This window comes from Eleutherodactylus coqui, chromosome 2 (assembly GCF_035609145.1).
Source record: "Eleutherodactylus coqui strain aEleCoq1 chromosome 2, aEleCoq1.hap1, whole genome shotgun sequence".
Taxonomy (NCBI): Eukaryota; Metazoa; Chordata; class Amphibia; order Anura; family Eleutherodactylidae; genus Eleutherodactylus; species Eleutherodactylus coqui.
This window is the reverse complement of record NC_089838.1, coordinates 53,541,814-53,568,413: the sequence shown is the minus strand read 5'-3', so window position 1 is coordinate 53,568,413 and position 26,600 is coordinate 53,541,814. Positions and strand designations below refer to the sequence as shown.

Genomic DNA, 26,600 nt, shown 5'->3' with positions numbered 1-26,600 from the left:
ATAGTATGAGATACATTGTCAAATGCTTTACTAAGGTCAAGATATACTATATCCACCGCATTTCCCTGATCAACCTAATCGGTGATACTGTCATAGAAGAAAATTAGATTAGTCTGGCATGACTTGTTTGTTACAAACCCATGCTGGCTCTGATTAATTACTCCATTTTCACCCAAGTACTTGCATACATGCTGTTTAATAATTTGTTCAAAGATCTTTCCCGGTATAGGGGTCAAGCTCACTGGCCTGTAGTTTCCTGAATCCACCTTCTTCCCTTTTTTGAAGATAGGGATAACATTTGCTCTTTTCCAATCTTCTGGGACTTCTCCTGTTTTTCAAGAATTTTCAAAGATTATAGTGAGTGGTTCAGCAATTACCTCTGCTGCTTCCTTTAGTATCCTAGGATGTAATTCATCTGTTCCTTGAGACTTGAATTCATTTAAGTTAGCTAAGTGTTCCCTCGCCATCTCTTGGCTTATAGTTAGCCTGCATTCTTTTATTCCTCCAATAACACAGGGAAGATCAGTTGATGTTCCATCTACTTTCTGAGAGAAAACAGATACAAAATAGGAATTTAAAAGTTCGGCCTTCTCAACATCATTCTTAACCAATTCACCATTTCATCTTATAAGCATCCAACAGCATGTTTGACTTTTCTTTTGCTTTTGACCTACCCCCCAAGTCTTTTTTTTATTGTGTTTGGCCTCTGTTGCAAGCCTCAATTCATTATTAGCTTTTCTGACACTTGCCTTACAGTTTCTGCAGACAGCATTATATTCTTCTTTAGATATTTCCGCTTCTTTCAATTTGAAAAAATATATTTTTCTTTGTTTTCAACATGTGTGCAAGTTCTGTGGTTATCCATCCTGGTGTCTTTAAATGCGTCCCATTCTTCCTGCTTTTAGGGATTATTAAGAATTGTGTTTTGGGAATCGCAATATTTCTTAACCACCTTAGACATTTTTGTCCTTGAGAACATCCAGCCTTTCTGAAATCCAACCTTGAGGTCTGAGTTTTTTCAGGTCTTCCTCCCCTTTTTATGCAAAATTCAAGCATAGCATATACACGGCCTCCTAAGGTCCCAGCTACCTTTACTTCCTCAACCATTTCCTCTCTGTTGGTAAGAATTAGGTCCAAAATTGTAGATCCCCTTGTTTTCTCTTTCCCCTTTTGAAAGATAAAGTTGTCAACAAGAGCAGATAACAATTTGTTGGTTACACTACTTTTACCACAGAAAGATTCCCAACAAATATCTGGATATTTAAAATCTCCCATAATCACTGTCATGCTTTTTTGAGAGCTTGGCCATCTGATGTAGAAAGAGTTCCTCAATATCTTCTGCTTTCCCAGGTGGCCTATATTAACCCCTTGAGTGGCACGCCCGGAAATTTTCTGGGACGAGCTCCACTGCTCATACTGACATAGCCCGGAAGATTTCCGGGCTATGTATCACTATGGGAGCTGCAGAGCACAATGCCACAAGCTGTGACATTGTGCTCTGCCTGCACAGACCCACAGAGAACACAGCAAGGGCTTTGAAAAACCAGCAGAAGATATTGCCGATATGTCGGCAACCTCCTGCTTTGTTTACAGGTTGCCATAGAGACCATCGGCTTGTCAGAAGCAAGCCGATGGTCTCTGTGGCAGGGAGAGCTGGTTGTTAGCTGTCAGAGGACAGCTAGGTACTAGCTCTTACAGCAGAGATCAGAGAAAACCTCCGATCTCTGCTGTGTTAACCCTTTGCATGCTGCAGTCTATGTGACTGCAGCATGTAAAGGGCTGTCACTGCAGCATGTAAACGGCTGTCACCATCGGACCCCTGGAATGTGATCAGGGGTCCTGATGAGTCCCTGTGGAAGTCCCCTAAAGGGACAAAAAAAAAAATTTTTTAAAAAAAGGTAAAAAATTATTTAAAAAAATTATAAAAACACTTGTCTCCCTTTACTTTGTAAAAAATCAAAAATACTATCACACATGTGGTATCCATGCGTCATAATGACCCAGAGAAGGAAGTTAATACATTATTTAACCCCTTAATGACATGGCCCCTTTTTTTCTTTTTTCCCCATTTCTTTTTTTCCTCCCCCCTGTTTAAAAAAAATCACAACTTGTCCCGCAAAAAACAAGCCCTTATATGGCCATGTCAATGGAAAAATGAAAAAGTTATAGCTCTTGAGACGCAACTGCAAAATTAGTTGAAATTCAATGATTAGACCATTTTAAAAAACCTGCCCTGGTGGGCACGACAGGGTGGTAGGAAACCCGCCACTCAAGGGGTTAAATGCCCACAATGCTGTCAATGCTGTCCTTTCTGTTTTCTCCCTGTATTTTTACCTGAACAGTTTCTATAGAGCTACCATGCTCTGAAGCTTAAATCTCTGTGGAGATTGTTTTCCTAACATACAACGCAATACCTCCTCCCCTTTTTGGGGGGTTTGTTTCTTATAAATAAGTTGTATCCTTCAAACCTTGTATTCCAATCATGTGCATCATTCCACCAAGTTTCTGCTATGCCATATTTCACTTCCTGTGTTAGAAGCTCCAATTCTCCTTGTTTGTTTTCTAAGCTCTGGGCATTTGTATACAAACATTTTAGTTTGTGATTGTTATCAGTTGCTCCTCTACTTGCCTTCTGAATTTTTTTTTGTCTTTGTTCTTTCTTTCCACTTTTAATAGCGAGGTTCTCAAATGTATTAATTGGCCTTTCACTTGCCTTCCCATATTGTTCTAGTTTATATTTAGAGATGAGCGAGCACACTCGTCCGAGCTTGATGCTCGTTCGAGCATTAGGGTACTTGAGATGCTCGTTACTCGAGTCGAACACCACGCGGTACTCAAGTCAATTCCATTTCCTTCCCCACATGTTTAGCGCCATTTTCGAACCAATTGACATGTGGGGAAGGCATTACCACTTCCTCCTGTGACGTGCCAGCCCTATCCCACCCCACAGCAGTGAGTGGCTGAGATCAGGTGACCGCCGAGTACTTTAAGTGGTCCCGCCCGCGGCTCGCCTCAGACACTGGCAGAGGTTAGGGAAAGTGCTGCTGCTCATTCAGGGATAGTGTTAGCGTAGGTCCTGTCTTCAAGAACCCCAACGGTCCTTCTTAGGGCTACATCTGACCGTGTGCATCACTGTTGTGGCTGGCTGGAAGCAGTAGTGCACAATTTATTTATTTTTTTCATCTCGAGCTGTGCAGGCCATTTCATCTATAGCGTTCTCAGTCTGGAGTGTATTATACAGAGTTTAGGGAAAGAGCTGCTGCTGATATAGGGAAAGTGTTAAAGTAGGATCCTGTCTTCAAGAACCCCAACGGTCCTTCGTTGGGCTACATCTGACCGTGTGTGCATTATACTTGTTGCTGGCTGGGAGTTGTAGTGCTTCCATTTTTGTATTACGCATCTAGGCCAGTTCCCAGCCTTTCAGTAATAGCGTTCTCAGGCTGCAGTGCCGTACAACCAGCTCTCAGTGTAAAACTGCAAACAACTATTTCCTAGCCTGCTGCGAACGACTTCATTTATACCTTTTCTGTGTCTGCAGTGCATAACAGAGTGTTGGGACACAGCCACTTTTATAGGGAAAGTTATATACACTATACAGTCTGTATCCTCCATGCAAAAACCCCAAAGCTCCTTCGTTGGGCTACATCTGATTGTGTGCATTATACTTGTGGCTGGCTGGGAGTTGTAGTGCTTCTATTTTTGGATTACGCATCTAGGCCTGTTCGCAGCCTTTCAGGAATAGTGTTTTCAGGCTGCAATGCCGTACAATCCCGCTCTCACCGTGAAATTGCACTCAAATATTTCCTAGCCTGCTGTGAACAACTTCATTTTTACCGTTCTGTGTTTGCAGTGCATTAGACAGAGGTCTCACTGCTAAACAGTACCGTAATATTGCAAGGTATTTCAGCTCTGCCGCTGTGCAGAGCGTCTCACAATACCCTTTCCTTGGTGAGGTTGAGATAGCCACAGTTACCAGCACTATCCACTGGCTTTGAAGTCTTCTCTCACTTCACACAGCCTCTATAATCTACAAGTCTCTGCGAGCAGTAAATTACCCTCTAGGTATCAGCGCAAGACAGTGGGTTACTTTTTTCAAGTCACAGCATAGAGCCTCCGCTATCTACAAGTCTCTGTATGCGGTGAATTAAGCCACAGTTGTCAGTGCTGTACAGTGGGGTAATTTATTTGGGTCCTGCTCTATTCTTAATCCGCCATGATGAGAAGTAGGGGTAAGGGTCGAAGACGTGGACGCGGACGTCCAAGCGAGGGTGTGGGCACAGGCCGACTTCCTGGTCTAGGTGAATCACAGCCGGCTTCGGGATTAGGAGAGAGGCAAGTTTCTGGGGTCCCCAGCTTCATATCACAATTTGTGGGTCTGCGTGGTAGATCTTTATTGCAAACAGAGCAGTGTGAGCAGGTCCTGTCGTGGATGGCAGAAAATGCGTCCAGCAATGTATCGACCACCCAGTCTTCTACGCAGTCCACTACTCCCGGCCTAGGGACTGCAACTCTGAATCCTTTGGCTGCTGCTCCTCCTTCCTCCAAGCCTCCTCACTCCATGAAAATGACATATTCTGATGAGCAGGCAGACTCCCAGGAACTGTTCTCGGGTCCCTGCCATGAGTGGGAAAAAATGGTTCCTCTCTCACCTGAGGAGTTTGTCGTGACCGATGCTCAACCTTTGGAAAGTTCCTGGAGTCCAGGTGAGGAGGCTGGGGACTTCCGGCAACTGTCTCAAGCGCTTTTTGTGCATGAGGAAGAGGATGATGATGATGAGACACAGTTGTCTGCCTAGTTTGCTAAGCCTACTGAGGACAGGGCTTCAGAGGGGGAGGCAAGTGCAGCAGCAGGATAGGTTGGAAGAGGCAGTTGGGTGGCTAGGGGAAAAGGCAGGGCCAGAGCAAAGAATCCCCTAACTGTTTCCCAAAGCACCACCTCGCGGCAAGCCTCCGTGCAGAGGGCTAAGTGTTCAAAGGTGTGGATGTTTTTCAGTGAGAGCACGGACAACCGACGAACAGTGGTGTGCAACTTGTGTCGCACCAAGATCAGCCGGGGAGCCACCACTACCAGCCTCACCACCACCAGCATGCACAGGCATATGATGGCCAAGCACCCCACAAGGTGGGACGAAGGCCGTTCACCTCCTCCAGGTCACACCACTGCCTCTTCCCCTGTGCCCCAACCTGCCACACAGATCCAATCCCCCTTCCAGGACACAGGCATGAGCGCCTCCCGGCCTACACCCACACCCTTACCTCCACCATCCTCCACTCCATCCAGCAATGTCTCTCAACGCAGCGTTCAGCTGTCACTAACACAAGTGTTGGAGCGAAAGTGCAAATATGCCGCCACGCATCCGCACACACAAGCTTTAAACATGCACATTGCCAAATTAATCAGCCTGGAGATGCTGCCGTACAGGCTTGTGGAAACGGAGGCTTTCAAAAACATGATGGCTGCGGCGGTCCCACGCTACTCGGTCCCCAGTCGCCACTATTTTTCCCGGTGTGCCGTCCCAACCCTACAACAGCACGTCTCCGGCAACATAAATCGTGCCCTCACCAACACGGTTACTGGGAAGGTCCACTTAACCACGGACACGTGGACAAGTACAGACGGGCAGGGCCCCTATATCTCCCTGATGGCACATTGGGTGAATTTGGTGGAGGCTGGGACCGAGTTAGAGCTTGGGACCGCTCATGTCCTACCCACACCCAGAATAGCGGGTCCTACCTCGGTGCTGGTATCTGCAGCGTTTTATGCCACCTCCTCCTCCACCAACTCTACCTCTCAATTAAGAAGTGTGAGCACGTTGCCAGCAGTTGGTATCGCGCGACGCGGCAGCACAGCGGTGTGCAAGCATCAGCAGGCCGTGCTGAAACTAATCAGCTTAGCTGACAAGAGGCACATGGCCCCCGAGTTGTTGCAGGGTCTGACAGAGCAGACTGACCTCTGGCTTTCGCCGCTGAGCCTCCAACCGGGCATGGTCGTGTGTGACAACGGCCGTAACCTGGTGGCGGCACTGCAGCTCGGCAGCCTCACATATGTGCCATGCCTGGCCCACGTCTTCAATCTGGTGGTTCAGCGGTTTCTGAAAAACTAACCCCACTTGTCTGACCTGCTCAGCAAGTTGCGCCGCGTCTGCGCACATTTCTGCAAGTACACTACGGACGCTGCCACCCTGAGGACCCTGCAACATCGGTTTCAGCTGCCAGAGCACCGACTGCTGTGCGACTCGCTCTGGAATTCTACGCTGCACATGTTGGCCAGGCTGTACGAGCAGCATAGAGCAATAGTGGAATACCAGCTGCAACATGGGCGGCGGAGTGGTAGTCAGCCTCCCCAATTCTTTACTGAGGAGTGGGCATGGGTGGCAGATATCTGCCAGGTCCTCAGAAACTTTGAGGAGTCAATCCAGATGGTGAGCGGCGATGCGGCAATCATTAGTGTTACCATCCCGCTGCTTTGCCTGCTGGGAAATTTGCTACAAAGCATAAAGGCCGATGCTTTGCGGTTGGAACAGGATTACAATATGTCGCTTGATAGTCAGACCACCCTCATGTCTATATCTCAGCGCGTTTTGGAGGAGGAGGAGGGGGGGGAACAGGAGGAGGAGAGGGAAGAGACAGCTGGGCACACTGCAGAGGGTGCCCATGCTGCTTGCCTCTCATCTGTTCAGCGTGTATGGGCTGAAGAGGAGGAAGAGGAGGATCCTGAAAGTCATCTTCCTAGTGAGGACAGTGATGTGTTGTATACTGGTACCCTGGCACACAAAGCTGACTTCATGTAAGGCTGCCTTTCTCGTGACCCTCGCGTTAGATGCATTCTGGCCAACACAGATTACTGGGTGTACACCCTTCTCGACCCACGGTATAAGGAAAACCTTTCCACTCTCATTTCTGAGGAGGAAAGGGGTACGAGAGTGATGCAATACCACAGGGCCCTGTTGGAAAAAGTGATGCTAAACTTCCTGTCTGACAGCGCTAGTGGCAGAAGACGCAGTTCCGAGGGTCAACTAGCAGGGGAGGCGTGGGGATCAGGCAACATGTCCAGTGCAGGCAGCTTTATGGCTCCCCAGCAAGACTGTGTCACCACTCCCCAGTCAAGGCTGAGTCAGAGGAAGCACTGTAAAAAGATGGTGAGGGAGTATGTAGCCAATCGTATCACCATCCTCCATGATGCCTCTGCTCCATACAACTATTGGGTTTCAAAGCTGGACACGTGGCACGAACTTGCGCTGTATGCCCTAGACGTGCTGGCCTGCCCTGCCGCTAGCGGCTTGTCAGAAAGGGTGTTTAGTGCAGGTGGGGGAATCATCACAGATAAGCAACTGCCAGTGCCGACATGCTTGCACTCATAAAGATGAACAAAGGCTGGATTTCCCCAGACTTTTCTTCACCGGCGGAGAGCAGCGGAACCTAAAGATTCTTTTTGCTGCAACCGGAGAAAAAAGCATTCTCTATCACCGAAAAAAAGGGTGAATTAGCTTTGTCAATCACTCTTGGATATTATTACTCCTCCTCCTCCTCAAACAGCATGTCATCATGCTGAACTGCCAATTTTTCTGCAGCCCAAAAGGCTCTGCTTATAATTTTTTTACAATTTTTCAAAGTTTCAAAAGTATTGAAATATACTTACTTTTGAATACTAAAATATTGTAGTATTCTGCTACAGAAATGTTACTGGGGTCTGCCTATACTTTTGCTACAGAAATGTTACAGGGATCTGCCTATACCTTTACTACAGAAATGTTACTGGGGTCTGCCTATACGTCTGCTACAAAAATGTTACAGGGGTCTGCCTATACTTTTTGCTACAGGAATTTTACAGGGGTCTGCCTATACCTTTTCTACAGGAATGTTACAGGGGTCTGCCTATACCTTTTCTACAGGAATGTTACAGGGGTCTGCCTATACCTTTTCTACAGAAATGTTAAAGGGGTCTGCCTATACTTCTGCTACAGAAATGTTACTGGGGTCTGCCTATACCTTTGCTACAGAAATGTTACTGGAGTCTGCCTATACCTTTGCTACAGAAAAGTTACTGGGGTCCGCCTATACCTTTGCTACAGAAATGTTACAGGGGTCTGCCTATACTATGGGTGCACAAAGACTTCCCATCGCGGTGTTTTACCTATCTGGCATAAATACACTAGGGCAGAAATGTGGGCCGAGGCCAAGGTCCTTGGCGGGGTGAAACTCTCCCTTGTTTGGGCACTCTGATTTCTTCCTGTGTAATACCATCTTTGTGCACTAACAGCATAGGCAAGCCCAAGGAACTGAAAGACTTCCCCTTGCGGTGTTGAGCTATCTGTGTGGGGACACATGGATTTCCCATTGCTATGTAACTCAGGGCACCTTGGGTCACACAAGGTGGAGGCTGGGACCAAGCCTGACCCAGGGCCCGCTCACATACTTCCCACACAGACTATAGCGGGTCCTGGTCATGGTTTCTTGGCCTTGTAATGCCACCTCCTCCTCCTGCTTGGGGTCAGGGGATCAGCACTGGGCAACATGTATTTTCTCTCATGTTACCACAGTTATCTGAGACACTGGTTTTGGCCAAACAAAAGGAGCGTTACTGCATTAATGAGACGTTCCCAGCTGTACTAGCATCAGAGTCTGCTTTATGCCCACGATTGCTGAGGGTGTGTGCAGAGGCCTATGTCCTTGGGGAAATGCAACTGCGCCAGGTTTGGCCCATTCAACTTCTTCCTGGTTAATCCAATCTTTGGAGCTGTGAAAGCAACCGTAACTGATTTAATGAGACCTTCACAGCTGTACTAGCATCGGAGTCTGCTTTATGGCCACGATTGCTGAGTGTGTGTGCAGAGGCCGAGGTCCTGGGAGGAGTGAAAGTCTGCCATGTTTGGGCACTGTAATTGCTTCATGTTTAATACTTTCCTTGGGTTTCATGGGCTTTCCTATGCTGTGGGTGCACAAAGATTTCCCATTGGGTGTTTTAGCTATCTGGCACAAATGCACTGAATGACTTGGGTAGGGCACAGACTGCTTTCCTAGAGCATCGTTCAGCTATCTGACACCTACACAGAATGAATTGTGTGGGGACACATGGATTTCCCATTGCTATGTAACTCACGGCACCTTGGGTCACACAAGGTGGAGGCTGGTACGTCAATCTATCATCAATTCTCAACAGCACTGTGAGCTATCGCCCACACTTTCAAAGAGGGTCACTGCCTGGCCCTGCCAACCCTCTGCAGTGTGTGCCTCCGGTTCCTCCTCATCAAGTACGCACTTATAAATAGACATGAGGGTGGTGTGGTTATGAAGCAAGCGTGTGACATGAGGGCAGCTGAACGCTGCGCAGGGAAACTTTTGTGTGCACTGTGGACACAGGGTCGTGCGAGGGGTTGGACAGCAATGCCAGCATGTAACCCAGAATAAGAGGCAGCGGGGTCACTCGCAAGCAGTGATTGTCCTTGGTTGGAGGTAGTGTGGTGCTTTGGCTAAGATGTGCCAGTGCATGTGCCTAGCTAATGAGGGTTTGTCCAAAGTAAATTGTTAGGGTGTGACGCCAGACTCTTGCCCCCATTTTGGCTTAATAGTGGGACCTGGGTGCCTCAGATGCAGCCATGCATGCTGCCCCTGCCCTTCCCTATCCGTTTCTATGGTGTTTCCATGACTTTCTGATGTTTTCTGGTGTTTGAGAAGTCATCAGCTATGCGGAGCATCGGTCCCATACAAAAATGCTTGAGTCTTCCATTGACTTCAATGGGGTTCGTTACTTGAAACGAGCTCTCGAGCATCACCCATGCATAGCCTCCCCTGACTCCTTTAAATGTGCACTCTGGAACTGCCAGTCAGCATGTAATAAACTCCCCACTATCCACAACTTTTTTACTGCTAAATCTCTAAACCTGCTAGCTCTCACAGAAACGTGGATACAGCAGTCTGACACGGCCTCCCCTGCTGCACTGTCCTACAATGGCCTGCAGTTCTCCCATACCCCGAGACCAGATGACAGGCGTGGCGGAGGAGTAGGTGCTCTTCTCTCCCCGAAATGCACCTACCAGGTCATCCCCCCTGTACCCTCACTCACTTTTCCATCATTTGAGGTACATACGCTACGGCTTTTCCGCCCGCTGTCCATGCGAGTAGCAGTTATCTATCGCCCCCCAGGTGCTGCTCGCCTGTTTTTGGACCACTTTGCCGCCTGGCTCCCCCACTTCCTATCCTGTGAAATTCCAACCCTCATCTTAGGGTCATTAGTGGGGATGTTAAAATCACCTATCTCCCCATCTGCCTCTAAGCTTCTTTCGCTCACCTCCTCCCTTGGTCTCTCTCAACTCACAGCCTCTCCCACTCACAGGGATGAAAACACCCTGGATCTGGTCTTCCTCCGGCTCTGCTCTGCTGCCAACTTCACTAACTCCCCTCTCCCGCTCTCGGATCATAACCTCCTCTCTTTCTCTGTCACGCTCCCTAACATCTCTCCAGACCCACCTACCTACAGTACCTACAGGAACCTTAAGGCCATTCACACCCAGAACTTTGCTGAATCCCTACAGTCCTCTCTGTCCCCCATCTCTCTCCTCACCTGCCCCAACCTGGCTGCCGCTCACTACAACACCGCTCTCAAACATGCCCTGGATGAAGCGGTGCCCCCCAGGACCTGAGCCATCCGATATAGACCACGGCAACCCTGGCTCACGCCTCAAATGCGCTTCATCCGGCGGTGCTCTAGAAGTTCTGAACGGCTGTGGAGGAAATCGCAAACGTCCACAGACTTCCTCCACTACAAATTCATGCTCAGAACCTACAACCTTGCCATCCACCATGCCAAACAAGTCTATTTCACCTCTCTAGTCTCCTCACTATCCCACAACCCTAAACGGCTCTTTGATACTTTTCACTCTCTTCTCAGCCCTAAACCACAGCCCCCAGTGACTGATCTCAGTGCCGAAGAGCTGGCTGCTTACTTCAAAAAGAAAATTGATGACATCCGTCAGGAAATAACTTCCCAATCCCAGACTAGCCCTGACCCTAGTCTTGTCAGCACTGCACCTAGCTCCTGTTCACTGTCTGTACTCAGACCAGCGACAGAGGAAGAAGTCTCCAAATTGCTCTTCTCTGCTCACCCCACCACTTGCGCTAGCGACCCTCTCCCCTCACACCTCCTCCGGTCCTTCTCCCCAGCGGTCATCTCCCATCTCACCACTATATTCAACCTCTCTCTGACCTCTGGCATCTTTCCCTCTTCTTTCAAACACGCCATCATATCCCCACTGCTAAAGAAGCCGACTCTGGACGCGACTGATGCTGCCAACTACCGACCCATCTCAAACCTCCCCTTCATCTCCAAACTACTAGAACGGCTGGTTTACTCACGCTTTGTAAGCTATCTATCAGAGAACTCTCTCCTAGACCCCCCTACAGTCTGGCTTCCGACCCCAACACTCGACAGAAACTGCCCTTACAAGGGTATCCAATGACCTACTGACAGCCAAATCGAGGGGTGATTACTCCCTACTGATCCTCCTCGACCTCTCCGCAGCATTTGACACTGTTGAACACAAACTCCTCCTCAGTATGCTACGCTCCATTGGCCTAATGGACACTGCCCTCTCCTGGTTCTCTTCCTACCTATCTGACTGCTCTTTCAGTGTCTCCTTTGCTGGCTCTACCTCCCCTCCTCTTCCCCTTGCTGCTGGGGTCTTCCAGGGCTCTGTCCTCAGCCCCCTTCTTTTCTCTATCTACACAGCCCCTATTGGACAAACCATCAGGAGATTTGGCCTCCAATACCACCTGTATGCTGATGACACCCAGCTATACACCTCTTCCCGTGACATCTCTGCACCTTTACTCCAAAACATCACTGACTGTCTGTCCGCTGTCTCTAACACCATGTCCTCTCTCTACCTAAAACTAAACCTCTCTAAAACTGACCTGCTGGTATTTCCACCCTCCACTAACCGCCCTCATCCTGACATCTCCATCTCAGTGTGTGGCACCACCATAACTCCTAGACAACATGCCCGCTGCCTTGGAGTCATATTTGATTCTGATCTCTTTTACCCCCTACATCCAATCTCTGGCCCGAACATGTCAGCTGCACCTCAAGAACATCGCAAGAATCCGCTCTTTTCTCACTGTGGACACGCTAAAAACGCTCACTGTTGCCCTCATCCACTCCCGGCTCGATTATTGCAACTCGTTGCTGATCGGCCTCCCCTGCACCAGACTCTACCCTCTCCAATCCATCCTGAATGCGGCAACCAGGCTCATCTTCCTGTCCAGCCGCTACTCGGACGCCTCTGCCCTGTGCCGGTCACTGCACTGGCTGCCCGTTAAATACAGAATTCAATTTAAACTCGCCACCTTCATCCACAAAGCCCTCCACAGTGCAGCACCCCCCTATATCACCTCCCTCATCTCAATCCATCAACCAGCCCGGGCTCTCTGCTCTGCTAACGAAACCAGATTGAGCTCCCCTTTAATTCGAACTTCTCATTCCCGCCTCCAAGACTTCTCCAGAGCAGCACCGGTCCTCTGGAACACACTACCAAAGGCTACCCGAGCAATCCAGGACTTGCAGAACTTCAGGCGTGCTCTAAAAACGCACCTCTTCAGGGAGGCATACCGAATTCCCTAGACAAACCCCTCTGTACTCCGCCTGATAACATGCTCCCTGACCTACTGACTGCAATCCCTGCTAGCCATCATAAACCGCTCCTGCAGTCATACTGTTTCTGCCATCACACGGCTAAATGTCTGACCATTGTCTATGTGTATATCACCCCTCACTCTCCACCTCGCCATACAGTGCACATCTCCAGCCCCTTTACCTTCTGTATCACCCCATTACTTGTAGTATGTAAGCTCGTTGGAGCAGGACCCGCACCCCTATTGTTTCCATCAATTGATTACTATGTAACTGTGTTCTGTAATGTTTGTACTTTTGTCTTTCTGTATTCCCTGTCTATGTAAGCGCTGAGGAATATGTTGGCGTTATACAAATAAAGTTTATTATTATTATTATCACGGAAAGTTCGACTCGAGTACCGAGCACCCGAGTATTTTGGTGCTCGCTCATCTCGTTTATATCCGGATAATTAAAGTCCCCATAATAATTACTTCATTGCAGTTTGACACCTCTTCTATTTGCCTTAATAATAAGATTTCAGTTTCTTCTGTTGCTTTTGGTGGCCTATAGGAAACCACTATCAGGATTTTATTTTTTTTATTTTTATTTTTTCTCCCTGTATTTCTACCCACAGAGATTCCACGCTTTTATGTCCTGCACCTTTATCTTCTCTTAGCCTGGGCATTAGGCAGGATTTAACATAGACACATCCCTCCCCCTTTCTGTTAACCATGGTCTCTTCTGAAGGGATTGTAACCCTGTAAATTCACCACCAATCGTACTTATCATCAAGCCATGTTTCCATTATTCCAATTATATCGTAGTTTTCATCAGTCATTCTTGATTCAAGTTCACCCACTTTGCCGATCAGACTCCCTGCATTCATAGCCATACAATTTATACGGTTGTTTTTGTTCTTTAAATTCATTTTGCTACTGATGGTACTATTGGCTGTTCTGTCAGTTCTAACTGTACTAACCCCACTCCCTGCTTGACCCCAGGTTCCATTACTTGGACCCAGATCGCTATCTACACTGTCAACCCAGTTTCTCTTTTTGCCCTCCACCCCAGTTTCTAGTTTAAACACTCCCCCAGCCTTCTAGCCATCTTCTTCCATAGCACAGCTGCACCCTCCTCATTAAGATGCAGCCTGTCCCTATGGTAGAGCCTGCAGCCAACAGCAAAGTCAGCCCAGTTTTCCAGGAACCCAAACTCTCGCTTCTTACACCAACTCTGGAGCCACTTGTTTACCTCCCTAAGATCCTGCTGCCTTTCTAGTGTGGCTTTTGGTGCAGGTAGTATTTCTGAGAAAACTACCCTGGAGGTCCTCGCCCTAAGCTTGGATCCTAGGTCCCTGAAATCGTTTTTGAGGGCCCTCCATTGACCTCTAATTTGTTTATTGTTGCTAATGTGCACCATGACCGCTGGATCCTCACCAGCCCCCTCCCAGTAACCTGTCAATCTGATCAGCGATGTGTCGAACTCGAGCGCCAGGAAGACAACACACCATTCGACGATCCCGGTCTTTATGGCAGATTGCCCTATCTGTCTCCCTTATAATTGAGTCCCCCACTACTAGTACGTGTCTAGCCTGCCCTGCGCTCCCCGTCCCCTTCTCACTGGAGCAGTCATCTACCTGGCGTTCAGAGGGTATATCGTGCTGCAGCGGTGCTGGCTCTGTAATGGCATTCCCCTCATCTGCCAACTTTGCAAACTTGTTGGGTTGTGCCAGTTCAGGACTAGCCTCCCTGATTCTCTTCCCTCTACCCCTCCTTCTATCTGTCACCCAGCTAGCTGCCTGCTCCCCCTGCTCTTCTGTACTGCCGTTGTCAGGGACAATTCTGCGTACAGCACCAATCAGGCCCACCCCAATGCCCCGTTGCTGGCGGTAAAGAAAAAACACCACACACGGAGGTCTGGTATAGTTCCTCACACGGGGAGTAACTGCGCACTTTATTACAGATTACATGGGGCTTTATACCCCTTATCACGTCATTAGAAGTGTGTAACTGTCTTATTGGCTCAAATCCACTGCATAACCATATATGTGATGTCCGCAGTTCCGCCTGAGGCAGTGTTAGTCATATGCGTAGTTAAACAGTCGTTAACTTGATAAGGCGTCTCTGGGAAAACAGCCAAGCACGCCGTCTTCTCTCGGCCTTGCAAAGCCTTGGCATAATATCTGATATTATTTTTTAAGACTACATATTAAGTTTTTGTACTATAGCATAGAATTAGTATGTATAGAAAAATAGAATTAGTATACATATAAAAATAAAGACACACATATATATATATATATATATATTCGTGTTTTCTACCTACAAACGTATGTATTTCCCTCTCACCGGCCGCCCTCACGTCTACCCCAGTGAACGCCTGCTCAGTGAGCAGCTAACTCCTTTCCATGATGCCAATGGATCTCAGTGTTGCCAGTTGCTAATTTAGATCCAGGATTTGGGCTTCCAAATATGCGATGTGCATGCATCTTGCGCAACAATATGCACCCTCGATCGGCTGATTAAGGACCGCATACATTGCACAAGTAGCAGACTGCATGATATTGCTAGGCATGGAGCTCATTTTAATGGGGTTCTATAATTTACTTGTGAAAGTAGTGAAGATTGACTAGATCATAATCCAAACACTCCTCCGCCTGTGCGCAGCCACTCTCACAACTCTGCCCGTGCGCAGCCGTTCACACACCACTTCATAGCACTTGGATCTGTTTTTGTGACACAGAGCTCAAAATCCCCTGCTGTCCTGCAGCTACCACTAGGAGTGCACTGCCTATGAGTTAATTCAGCTGCACTTGCACTCTAGCAGTTTATAAGCCTACATGCAGGGCTTTCAGACTTCAGATGATTGAAATGAAAACAGTCAACAAGCTTGTGGACAGACATCCCCTAATACAGACAAGCTGAACTTACTATCCATACAAAGGATCTGAAGATGACACAACTCTGAATGTTACTAGATCAAACAGCAGCAGAATAGTGAATAATACACTCTAGGGTATAATACAGGATATAACTCAGGTTCAGTACAGGATAAGTAATGTGTGTGCACAGTTACTCCACCAGCAGAATAGTGAGTGCATCTCTGGAGAAGGTTGGGTGTGTGAGAGCTCTGCAGGACCCAGGGTGTGGTCACCAGTAAGAGTAAAGCTTACCCAGCAAAGTCTTCAGCTGCTGGGCTTGCTCCAGCCATGGAGTCCCGGACCTCCTCCCTCCGGCTTCAGTCGGGGGGAGGGAGGACTGCACCCCAGGAGGGGAGAACATCAGTTCAGAGTGGCAGCAACGTCACCCTGACTTCCCTGGAGGAGCGAAAGATGACTCTCAGCCAGAGGAAGAATGTGGAGGATCATGCGGCAAAACAACGTTTGCAGGCAAGTTGGGTTGATCGCAAGGAGGGCGAGTCAGTGACGGATGTGGCAACCCGTATTGCCAAGTACATGAAGGACTTTGGGCATGTCGGGAGGCAGCTTAACAAATATAGGCAGGAGCTGCACGCTGCCCGCTATGATGCGGAGCGGGCCAGTTCCTGCACCAGGAAGTTAGCCATATCGCGGCAGATTGAAGCCTGTGAGGAGGCCATAGACTTTTATGAGGAGGAGAGGGAAAGGATCCTGGAAAGCAGTGGGCCTTTCAAAGAGAAACTATTAAACGACGAGAGGTTCAGCAAAATGGCATCTGTGAGCAGTTGTGGCATTAAAGAGCGCTCTGCCAGGTGCTCAAGCAGCAGCTCAGGAGAATCTGACAGTGCTCAGGATGGGCGAGCTGGGTGCTCTGGTGAGCAGCAATCGTCGCTGCCAGGTGGGACTACTGGGCCCAGCATCCCAGCTGAACAGGTGAGCCTGCCCCTCACGTCGGGCGAGTCTGATTCAGAGGACACTTGTAGCAGCAGTGGAGAGGGGGCGCTGATAATGTGGCAGATACAGCTGCAAGAGTCCCCAGAGAGGCTGCAGTCCTGCTACTTTGGAAAGGATCTTCCCCCAGAAACCTCAAGCAAGAAGAGGAGGAAAAAGGAAAAAACATATATTCAAGAAAAGATCGTTTATGTCACCAAGCACTCTGGTTTGGCTGAAAAGTCAGACCAGGGTGGTAACCCTGAGCTCCTAGTCCCGGGCTCTGTGGTGGGTCCAGTGCAGGGGACTGGGGAAGAGAGGGTTAATGTGGCCCAAAACTCCAAGCCCGCTTGTGCTAGTAGTGGGAATGGAGGAGTAAAGGAGGTAGAGAAGAGTGTCGGGAAAGCAAAGGGTCGCGGCCAGTCCAGAGGTGCTGGCGCTGTTGGTCACGTCCCAGTGGGAGGGGGGCGTGATCCGGCGCCAGGTCCCACCGGTAGTGGCTTAGCTGTCCCCCCTGTGTCCCTAAAGCGCCTTTCCAGTGCAGAGGCGACGCAGTGGGTGGTGGCTGGGTCTGCCGATCCTCCCACACACGGTAAACCTCCTTCTTCTGCTGCTGGAAGGAAAGTTGGAGGAACTACAAATCCAAGAGTGGCTACGGTGGGCGGAGCTACAGCCACTAATGTCAAGAGAAATGTTGAAGTACATCTTCAGCAACCCACCAAAGGTGCCATGGACTTGCCCTCAGGGCATAAAGGGAAAATTAAGGGTAAAGGTAACATGGGTCCTGGTCCAGCAGCTAATGGAGAAATGAGTGAGGTAATGGATGTGGCTGTTGGTACCTCTGCTGCCCCTGTTCCTGCAGAAACAGCTGTCCCTAGTTCCCCGGCTAGTATGCCACCTTGTGTACGGGTGGGTGGGGCTTCGGAGGGTAGTCAGGGGGTGGGTCAGGATCCAGTCACCCCTCCAGCGGCGACAACAGCTGGTAGAAGTTATGCCAGTGTCGCCGCTGGAGGGAGGGAGGATGCATCCTCCTTGTCTTTGGGCTCTGGGGACGGCGTTTTGCAATGGCGCCTCCTGGAGGCCCTGAGGAGGGGGGAGAGCTCGATGAATGTAGGGGGCAGAGTTGTGGATTTGTCTCTCTGGGGGGAGAGACATGGTCTTGGTGCCTTCCGAGAACAAAGGGGGGAGACCGTCTGGTCCCTGCCGACAAGCGGGCAGGACACTGGCCGTAGGAATGTGGCTCGTCTTCAGTGGAGAGGCAATGACACGTGCCCATCCAGGAGTAAGGTGGTGGAGCTTCTGCTGAAGATGGGTTTCAGGGCAAATGACATCTATGCCTTGATCCATCCTTACGGCATGTCTGAGTTCGACATCAGCTTTGTTCGCCCAGAGGGCCTCGAGCTCTTTTGGGGGAACTACGAGTTGATGAAGGACGAGCCCGGCTGGCGCGGTTTTGCTGCACAAGTGGTAACCCGCCAGACTGGAGTCAAGAGTGACCGTTTTGACTCGTAACGAGTCCCTCTCTTGTTACGATATCATGACTTTGATAAGTCGGTACGGAGAGGTGGTGGATATGCCCAATAAGAACCGGGACGAACACGGCATCTGGTCCGGAGCCTGGACTTTTATGGTGAAATTAAAGCGTTCAGGGAATTCGGTGGCCCACATACCACCCGTGGCCTTCCTTGGCAGGGATCGTATCTTGGCCTTCTACCAGGGGCAGCCGAAGCTCTGTCACAAGTGCGGCGACCCCTCACATTTGAGCGCAGCCTGTAATGTCATCAAGTGTGCTCTGTGTGGCGAGGTAGGTCATCGTGCGGCATCTTGTACAGAGATTAGGTGTCACCTGTGTGGTGACCTCGGTCACCCATTCAGTCGCTGTCCACGCTCTTTCGCCAATGTGGTCATGGCCCCAGCGGAGGAGAGCCGTGAGGTTGCTTCTGCAGGGGAGGGGACCAGCAGAGGCGATGGAGCCAAGGAAGAACAAACATGCTGGGGCAGGCAAGCTAAGGCGCCAAGAAAAGCGCGGAAGGGGCAGGGAGCTGGTGGAAACCCAGGTGGCAGGTGGGTCAATGCTGGCCCCTGCTCCAGACGCAAATCATGTGGCTGAGGCTCCAGGGGACAGGGAGCTGGATGAGGAGGTCAGGAGGATCCGAAGGGAAGAGGATGCCACTTATTCAGATTCTTCCCACTATGAAAGTGTGGGTGAGGGCAAAGATGAGTGGCAAAAGAAAAAGCGCAAGCAGGGCGCCAAGAAAGTGAAAAAAAGGGAAGGGAAATCTTCCCCTGCAATGGGCCAGGTGCAGGAAGGCAATCCAAACTCTCCTCTTGTTGGGCTCTCCAACAGGTACCAAGCTCTCACGTCCTCGGAGGAGGCAGAGGGAGAGGCGTCTAGGGCAAGCGTGGGGCCTACAGGGAGTGCTGAGCCTTCCTCTTGTGGGGGTTTGGTGACCTCCAGAGGAAGGGCTGGCCCAGAGCCCAGTGGCAAGGAGGACGAGGTCGAGGAGCCCCTTGCCATGGACCTTTCAGTGTCCAAGAAACGTGGCAAGGGGTCATCCTCAGACCTGGATGAGAAGGGGGGTGGGAAGAAGAAAGCCATCTAACTCCATCACCAGTGATGGCGGCACCCGCTCCGTTGACGCTGGCATCCATTAATGTTGCCAGCATTAAATCTGATATGGCTAGATTTGAGGCCTTTGATTTTCTCTGCCGCGTTGAAGCCGACATTTTGTTTTTGCAAGAGACCAGGCTGCCAAATTTGGCAGCTGTGCATAAGGCAAGGAGGGAATGGAGGTCTGGTCCATCTTACTGGTCTCTTGCGGCTGAGCCATATAGCGGAGTGGGGGTACTTTTTACCACAGCGGTTGAATGCCGAGGGGTTATTGAGTTAGAAATAGGGAGGTGCCTGATCCTAGATGTTCTCATGAAGGGACAAGAGCTTCAGCTAATCAACATCTACGGTCCCCAAACCAAGCGGGGCCGCAAGGATCTCTTTATGAGGATCAAGCCGTACCTTTTTACCAGTCGGCAGGTGATCTTTTGGGGGTGACTTTAACGCAGTCATGAGGACCCGTGACAGGGGAGGCTCCCTAGGCAAGCTGACATGATAGCGTCGCGCTTAATAGCATAGCTAGCGAAGCTCGCCTGGTGGATGTCCACATGCGCCATACCCTAGGCCACGCGGGGTTCACCTATTATAGAGGCGAGAGCAGGTCTAGAATAGACAGGTTTTATTTGAAGGAGGAAGCCATCTCTTCACCAGTTTCTGTTGTTGAGGTGGAATTCTCCGACCACTGTCTGATTTTGTTTTCCCTGAATGTTGCAGAGACCCCCCGGATGGGTAGAGGCTTATGGAGGCTGAATTCATCACTCCTGGAAGAAGCAGAGAAGACAGTCCTTTGAGGATTTTCTGCAGAGCCAGGTACCATTACTGGATCTTTGTAGCAGTAAGTCAGAGTGGTGGGAGATGCTCAAGATCAGGGCGGCGAGGTTCTTCCGCCAGCTCTCTAGCCTCAGGAGCCTGAGTAAGTACCGTCTTTATCAGGGCCTGAGGAGGAAACTCGAGCATCTTGTCTCGACTGGAGGTAGCCGCGAGGAGATCTCCAGAGTGAAGTCTTTGCTCAAAGGGTGCCAGTATAATAAGCACGCATCTTTGGGTTTTGAGAGGGACTTCGGGAAGTACCACTCGCCCGACCCCTACAGAAACTGCAAGATGTCAGTGAATCGTAAAGTTGTCACTGGACTGATCGACGGTATGGGATCTCTGAACAGGTCCAGATCAGGGATTCTGGAAGTCATCAGATCCTTCTACTCGCACCTTTTGAGAAAGAGGGATCTAGATCGAGATGTGATGTCGGCTTTCCTGGCAGAAGCTGTTCCTGAGCCAGGGGATGACATCTCCCTTAACCCCTTCACGACCAAGGACGTACCGGTACGTCCTGTGGCCGCGGGGTATGTATGAAAAGAGGTTGCGATGCAACCTCTCTTCATACAGTGTGGGCGTCAGCTGTTTATAACAGCTGACACCCGCGGGCAATAGCCGCGAGCGGCCGATCGCGGCTATTAACCATTTAAATGCCGCTGTCAATTCTGACAGCGGCATTTAAATCCCCCGAACGATGTTCAGGGGTCCCGCACGGCCCCCCCGCGATGAGATCGGGGGATCCGTGCAGGTGTCATGGCAGCCGGGGGCCTAATGAAAGGCCCCAGGGCTGCCTTAACAGACTGCCTATGAAGCCATCCACACAGGGTGGCTTGATAGACTGCCTGTCAAAAAGCAGTATGACGTAATGCTATAGCATTACGTCATACTGCAGGAGCGATCAAAGCATTGCATCTTAAAGTCCCCCAGGGGGACTTCAAAGTAATGTAAAAAAAACAATCAATAAAGTTTTTTTTAATTGAAAAAAAAAAAAGTTGTAAAAGTTTAAATCACCCCCCTTTTGTCATATCTATTATTAAAAAATGTAAATAATGGTTCAAAATGTTTTTATTCAATTTTATCTTTTAACAGAAATAAAACATAGATCATCCGGGGCCAGTAATTCTGACCATGTTGCATCATCAAACAATTTTATGTTGTTAACAGTAAACTATTACTAACTACCTCCTGTCTGGTTCTTAGTTGTAATCTAGAACATTATACCTTAAGGTATTTTATAAACCATTTAATATTGTCAACTTAATATAATAGTTGGTACGATTTGTCAAATATAACTCTAGCAGAATCTAGAGTGGGGAAAAGAGAAAAACAGAGTAAAGTTAGAAGAATAGTATGAGGGGGGAGGTGAGTGGGGGGGGGGGGAATAGACTGACCTGGTGTTCCCTTCCCTTCAAGTCCGTTTTATATGCCTCTAGTCGTCAAGAGGTGGTTGGATCCTAGGGGCGGGAATTGTTCCACTCGTGACCCAATTGGAGATCTCAACCGTTTCTCGATGCGAGGACCAGGCATACCAGATCGTCAGGTGTTTCTTGAGACGCATTTCATCTCTTGCACACAGTTCCTCCATATATCCGATCTCATCCAATTTTTCTATCCACATCAACCTGGTGGGGGCCAGCGGTACCTTCCACTTTAGTGGGATCACTTGTCTAGTCGCCAATACAAAGAACCTCAACAGTGATCTCTTGGCCCCTACCAGTGATCCCTGAAACATTGACAATAGCGCTATTTCTGGTGTCAGCCGGACAGTTTTCCCGCTGATCCAGGAATATAAGGCTCCCACGTCCCGCCATAGGGGACCGATCATCGAGCACGACCACCAGATGTGTGTATATGTGCCCCTCTCCGTGAGACATCTCCAGCAGGTATCCGAGTGCTGCGGGAAGATTTTGGCCAACCGCTCTGGTGTTTTATACCATCTCGTCAAAATTTTATAGTTCAGTTCTTGAAATTTGCTTGAGATGTTCAATTTATGTGTTAGAATATAGGCTTTTTTCCAGTCCTCCTCGGGGGGCAAGCGGCCCAGCTCCCTCGCCCACTCTCTCTCTAAGGCTATCCCGCACCTCCCAGTGTCTGTTTCTACCATATAGCGATATAGATCAGAGATTTTACTTTTTGTTTTTGGGTTGAGGACAAATTGGCTTTCGAACGTTGTGGGAGCTGATCCCAACAACCTTATACTTCCTTGGGATCTGTCATAGTGGCATAGTTGGAGGTACTGATACCATGCTCCAGCTGGGGGTCCCCGGTCCCCCAAAATTTCCTCCAGGGTTTTTAGGCCTTCTCCAGTGATCATATCTTTTACTCTGGGTATGTCCCCTGGTCGGTTTTCTGTTAACATATTAACAAGAGGTGAGCCCTTGAGGAATGTCGGGATGTTTGTGTTACCCACTAGTGGGGTTAGTGGTCCTGGTCTCTTGATTAATTCCAACCTGGAGGCCACTCCCAGCCACACCGAGATCAACTCCTCTGTGAATGGGGATAGTCCCAGCTTTTTGTGTTGTCCGTTACCTGGAATCCAGATAAGGCCTTCTCCCCTATATGGTATCAATTCTTGTTCCATAGTTACCCATCTTTTCTGTGTCTTGTTATGTGTCAACTCTAGTATACGCCGGGTCAGGGTTGCTTTGTGGTAGAGCGAGATATTTGGTACCCCCATACCCCCTTTGTCTCTTGGCCCTGTAAGGGCCCTCCAGCTGCGCCTCGGCCTCCTACCGCCCCAGATAAATCTCATCATTATTCTCCTGATTCTGTTCATGTATGTCCCTGGGAGACGAATGGGCACCGTCTGCAACATATACAGGAACCTGGGGAGGACGTTCATCTTTATTGAACTAATCCTGCCGAACCAGGAGAGGGGCGCGCTGCGCCACCTGTCCAGGTCTTCTTCTAATTTTGTTATTAGTGGTTGGTAATTTTTTTGGAACAGGTCTTCCATTTTAGGGGTAATGTTTATGCCTAAGTATTTAATCCCCTCTTTCTTCCATCTGAATGCGAAAGATGCCTTCAGGGCTGCCTCTTCACTTTCTTGGATATTAACGTTTAGGATTTCTGATTTGTTCAGATTTACCTTAAAGTTGGATACCTTGCCAAATTTGCGGAATTCTTCGAGTACGCAGGGGAGTGCCACCCTTGGGTTTGTGGGGTATAATAATAAATCATCGGCGTATAGGGCTACTGTTTGTTCACTTTTTGCCACCTGTACCCCTCTGATGCTGGGATTGGCCCTGAGTGCATTTGCCAATGTCTCCATTACCAGGATGTACAGGTAGGGAGACAACGGACAGCCCTGTCTTGTGCCGTTTCTGATCTTCACTTGCTGAGAGAGTCTACCGTTTACCCTTACCCTTGCTGTCGGGTTGCTGTATAGTGCTTTGATCCACCCCAAGAATCTAGGGCCCAGCCCCGACTGCTTTAGGGTCATCTCCAGGAATCCCCAATCGACCCTGTCAAACTCTTTCTCGGCGTCGACGGACAGCAAGCACAATGGTGCGCCAGACTCTGTCGCTCTCGAGATCAGGGCCAAGGTCCTAATTGTGCTATCTCCTGCTTCCCTTCCCGGCACAAAGCCCACCTGGTCGCCATGTATCAGGTTAGGTATATGAGTTTTTAATCTATCCGCTAATAATTTAGCAAATAGTTTGGTGTCTATATTGAGTAGTGAGATCGGTCTGTAACTCCCGCAGCATGACGGGTCCTTGCCCGGCTTAGGGAGGACCGTGATTATCGCCTGTAGGGCCTGCGCCGGGAAGGGACATGATCTCGAGATTGCGTTAAATGTCTCCAGCATCAGAGGGGCCAGTTTCTCCATGCATATTTTTTAAAAGCGGGGGGTTAGACCGTCGGGTCCCGGACTCTTTCCGATTTTTAATGTGGTGATTGCTTCCTTTAACTCTTGCAGAGTGAAGTCCTCTTCTAGTGCCCCCGCTTCCTCGCTTATTATGTGGGTGAGGGAGTTTTCAGTTATGTATGCGTTCTTCTCTACATCAAGGTTATTCTTGGGGTCCCCTAGGTTCCCCTCCAGGTTGTAAAGTTCCTGGTAATAAGCGTGGAAGCTCTCTAAGATCTCCGTGTTGCTGTGGACCATCCCCTTCCCGGGTTTATGGACCTCAAACACGTATGTCTGTGCTTCTCTAGGATTGAGGGCCCTCGCTAACCCCTTACCGCATTTATTTCCGTGCTCATAGTGTAGTCCCTTGAATTTGTCTCTACGGCATAGTGACGCCTGATCTAGTATACACAGGATTTTAATTCTAGTTGTGGAAATTTCTGCTGCCGTGCTATCTGCGGGTGAATTTTTATTTGACGTTTCCAGGCCGTCGAGCTGTATCAACAGCTCTTCTAGTCTAGCCGTCCTCATCTTTTTTAATCGTGCCCCGTGCGATATAAAGATCCCTCTAAGGACGCATTTTAGTGCCTCCCACTTAAAGGGCGTGGGTGTAGTATCGTTTTTGTGAGTTTCTATGAATGATTCTATTGATTGCTGAATGTCCTGCAGGCAAGCTCCGTCCTCTAGCAAATTATCATTAAGTCGCCATGTGAGGTTTGTTCTTTCAGTGTTTCTCCCCATCAAGGACCCCCAGACTGGAGCATGGTCTGACCAAAGGAAGGGGCCCATAGAGGCCGACTGCCTTCTGTCCAGCAACCCGTGTGAAATAAACAGGTGGTCTAGTCTGTGATAACTATTGTGTGCGGGAGAGTGAAAACTAAAGTCCCTCTCTCTGGGATGTAATGTTCGCCATAAGTCGACTAGCTTGAGCTTTGCTAATTCCGTACGGATTCTACGTGTCGTTGAGGGGGGAACCCCCGACTTACCCCCCGAGGAGTCTTTTGCCGGATCCATGATTAAGTTGAAATCTCCACCGAGGATGATGGAGGAGCCGCCTGCGAAAGCCGCCAGGGCCCCCAGCACTCGGATACCGAACTTCTTCTGGTCCTGGTTGGGAAAGTACACATTAGCAAGTGTTGTTATGTCATTATTCACTTGAATTTTTAAGAACACATATCTCCCGTTTTCGTCCATTTCTGAAGAGAGTAATCTGTGCGGAAAATTTTTATGGATTACTGTGGATGTGCCGCCTGCTTTTTTGTCTGGGTGTGGGCTGTTGTGCCAGGTAGTATAGTGGCGATATCTACACTTAGGTATCTTGGTATCCTGGAAATGGGTCTCCTGGAAGAAAACAACCATGATCCCCTTCCGGTGGAGGTGGTCCATGATCTGCCCCCTCTTAGCAGGTCCGTTCAGTCCTCTCGCATTAAAGGTGCAAAATGTGATGTCAGCCATTGGTCACCGTGGGCATAAGATAAATTAGATCGGCTAATGGTTGTAGGTCAGTCAGGTCGGGGTGAGGGTGGTGGAGTGGTTTGGGTGAGAAGGATACATATATATCCTTGTAGGTAGAAAAGAAAACACTGGAATATATACATTCATATAGATATAGTTATGTGCCTTTCTTTTTATATGTATACTAACTTTTATTCTCATATGTGTACTAACTCTATGAAAAAAAACTTTAATACTTCGCCTTATATCAGATATGCCAAGATGCTTTGCAAGGCAAAACAGAGAAAGAATGTCCAAAGGAACCAGACGAAGGACGAAGTGGAGGAGGAGGAGAGAAAGAGATACGAAGACTGCATGCTTAAAGCCGCTTTCTTAGAATTGAGTGGGTGATTCTTTGCATTGGAGTTAATTAAATACGTGATTTTCTGTACATAAGCCAGAGGCGCCTCACTGTCTCAGGCCAGAAAACCGGACTGCCCATATATGGTTATAAGCCCATCACCCCTTGGTGGTGAGGGGGCAGAGGGTATAAGATCTCATGTAATCTGTAATAAAGCGCGCAGTTTTTTTTCCCGTGTGAGGAGCTAGACCAGACTTCTGTGTGTGTGGTGTTTCTTCCTTATCGTCGACAGCGGGACATTTGGGGTGGGCCTGATTGGTGTTGTACTTAGAATTACCCTGAAAATTGGCGCAACCAACTGTGGGGCGACAAAGTCAGAGCCTGCAGCCCTCTCCACCCGGATCCACGCCACTGAGAAGCCGTCCTGCTGCAAACCGAGCCTGATCAACTCACTTAGAACTCCAGGTAAGGCCAGCATATATTTATGTTGTGTTTTACTGCGAGTCTTGCAGCAGGACTGACTATCTGTGTTTTGTGACCGGACGGATTGGGTTAAGAGTTCTACACGGTAACTCGTGTGGGCTCCGGGTTTGTCGTCACGGACCACTGACCGTGATAGCACATCAATCAACTCACCCAGAAACTAGTCTGTAGTCTATTTGTACTTTGAAGTTTTAACGTTTTAATAATAGTGGAAATTGGTGTATCTGCAGAAGTTTTTTTCTCTCTTTCTTTTCATTTAGTCTCACAAGAGAAGGGACCCTCAGTCTAGTTTAGTTAGTTGTTAATGGTTTAGCAGAGAGGGATGCATTTTGTGAGATAAGACTTTCATAGGAGAAGGGACCCTCAGTCGGTTTGCCTTATATATGGGGCTAACGATTTGATTTCAGAGGGATGCATTCTGTGAAGTTGGCTCCATAAGGAGAAGAGACCTTCGGTTGCCTTGCCAGTATATAAGGGCCTGACAATTTGGAATTAAGAAGGATACATTCTGTGGAGCGTGTTATTATCATTGTTGTTTTTGTTTTAATATGTATAAGACCTTACTGAGGAAGGCGGAGCCCCTTAAGGGCCTCCGCCG

The 26,600-nt window shown here is 48.9% G+C and overlaps 1 long non-coding RNA gene across 1 annotated transcript in view; it reads left to right on the top strand.

Annotated features, from left to right (window-relative positions):
* Positions 1 to 19,847, top strand: part of LOC136611398 (uncharacterized) — a 48,088-nt gene extending 28,241 nt beyond the window's left edge. Inside the window, exon 4 of the long non-coding RNA XR_010790261.1 lies at positions 19,779 to 19,847. This is a non-coding gene — a long non-coding RNA (uncharacterized lncRNA). The remainder of the gene's footprint in view (positions 1 to 19,778) is intronic.
* The last annotated feature ends 6,753 nt before the right edge of the window (positions 19,848 to 26,600 follow it).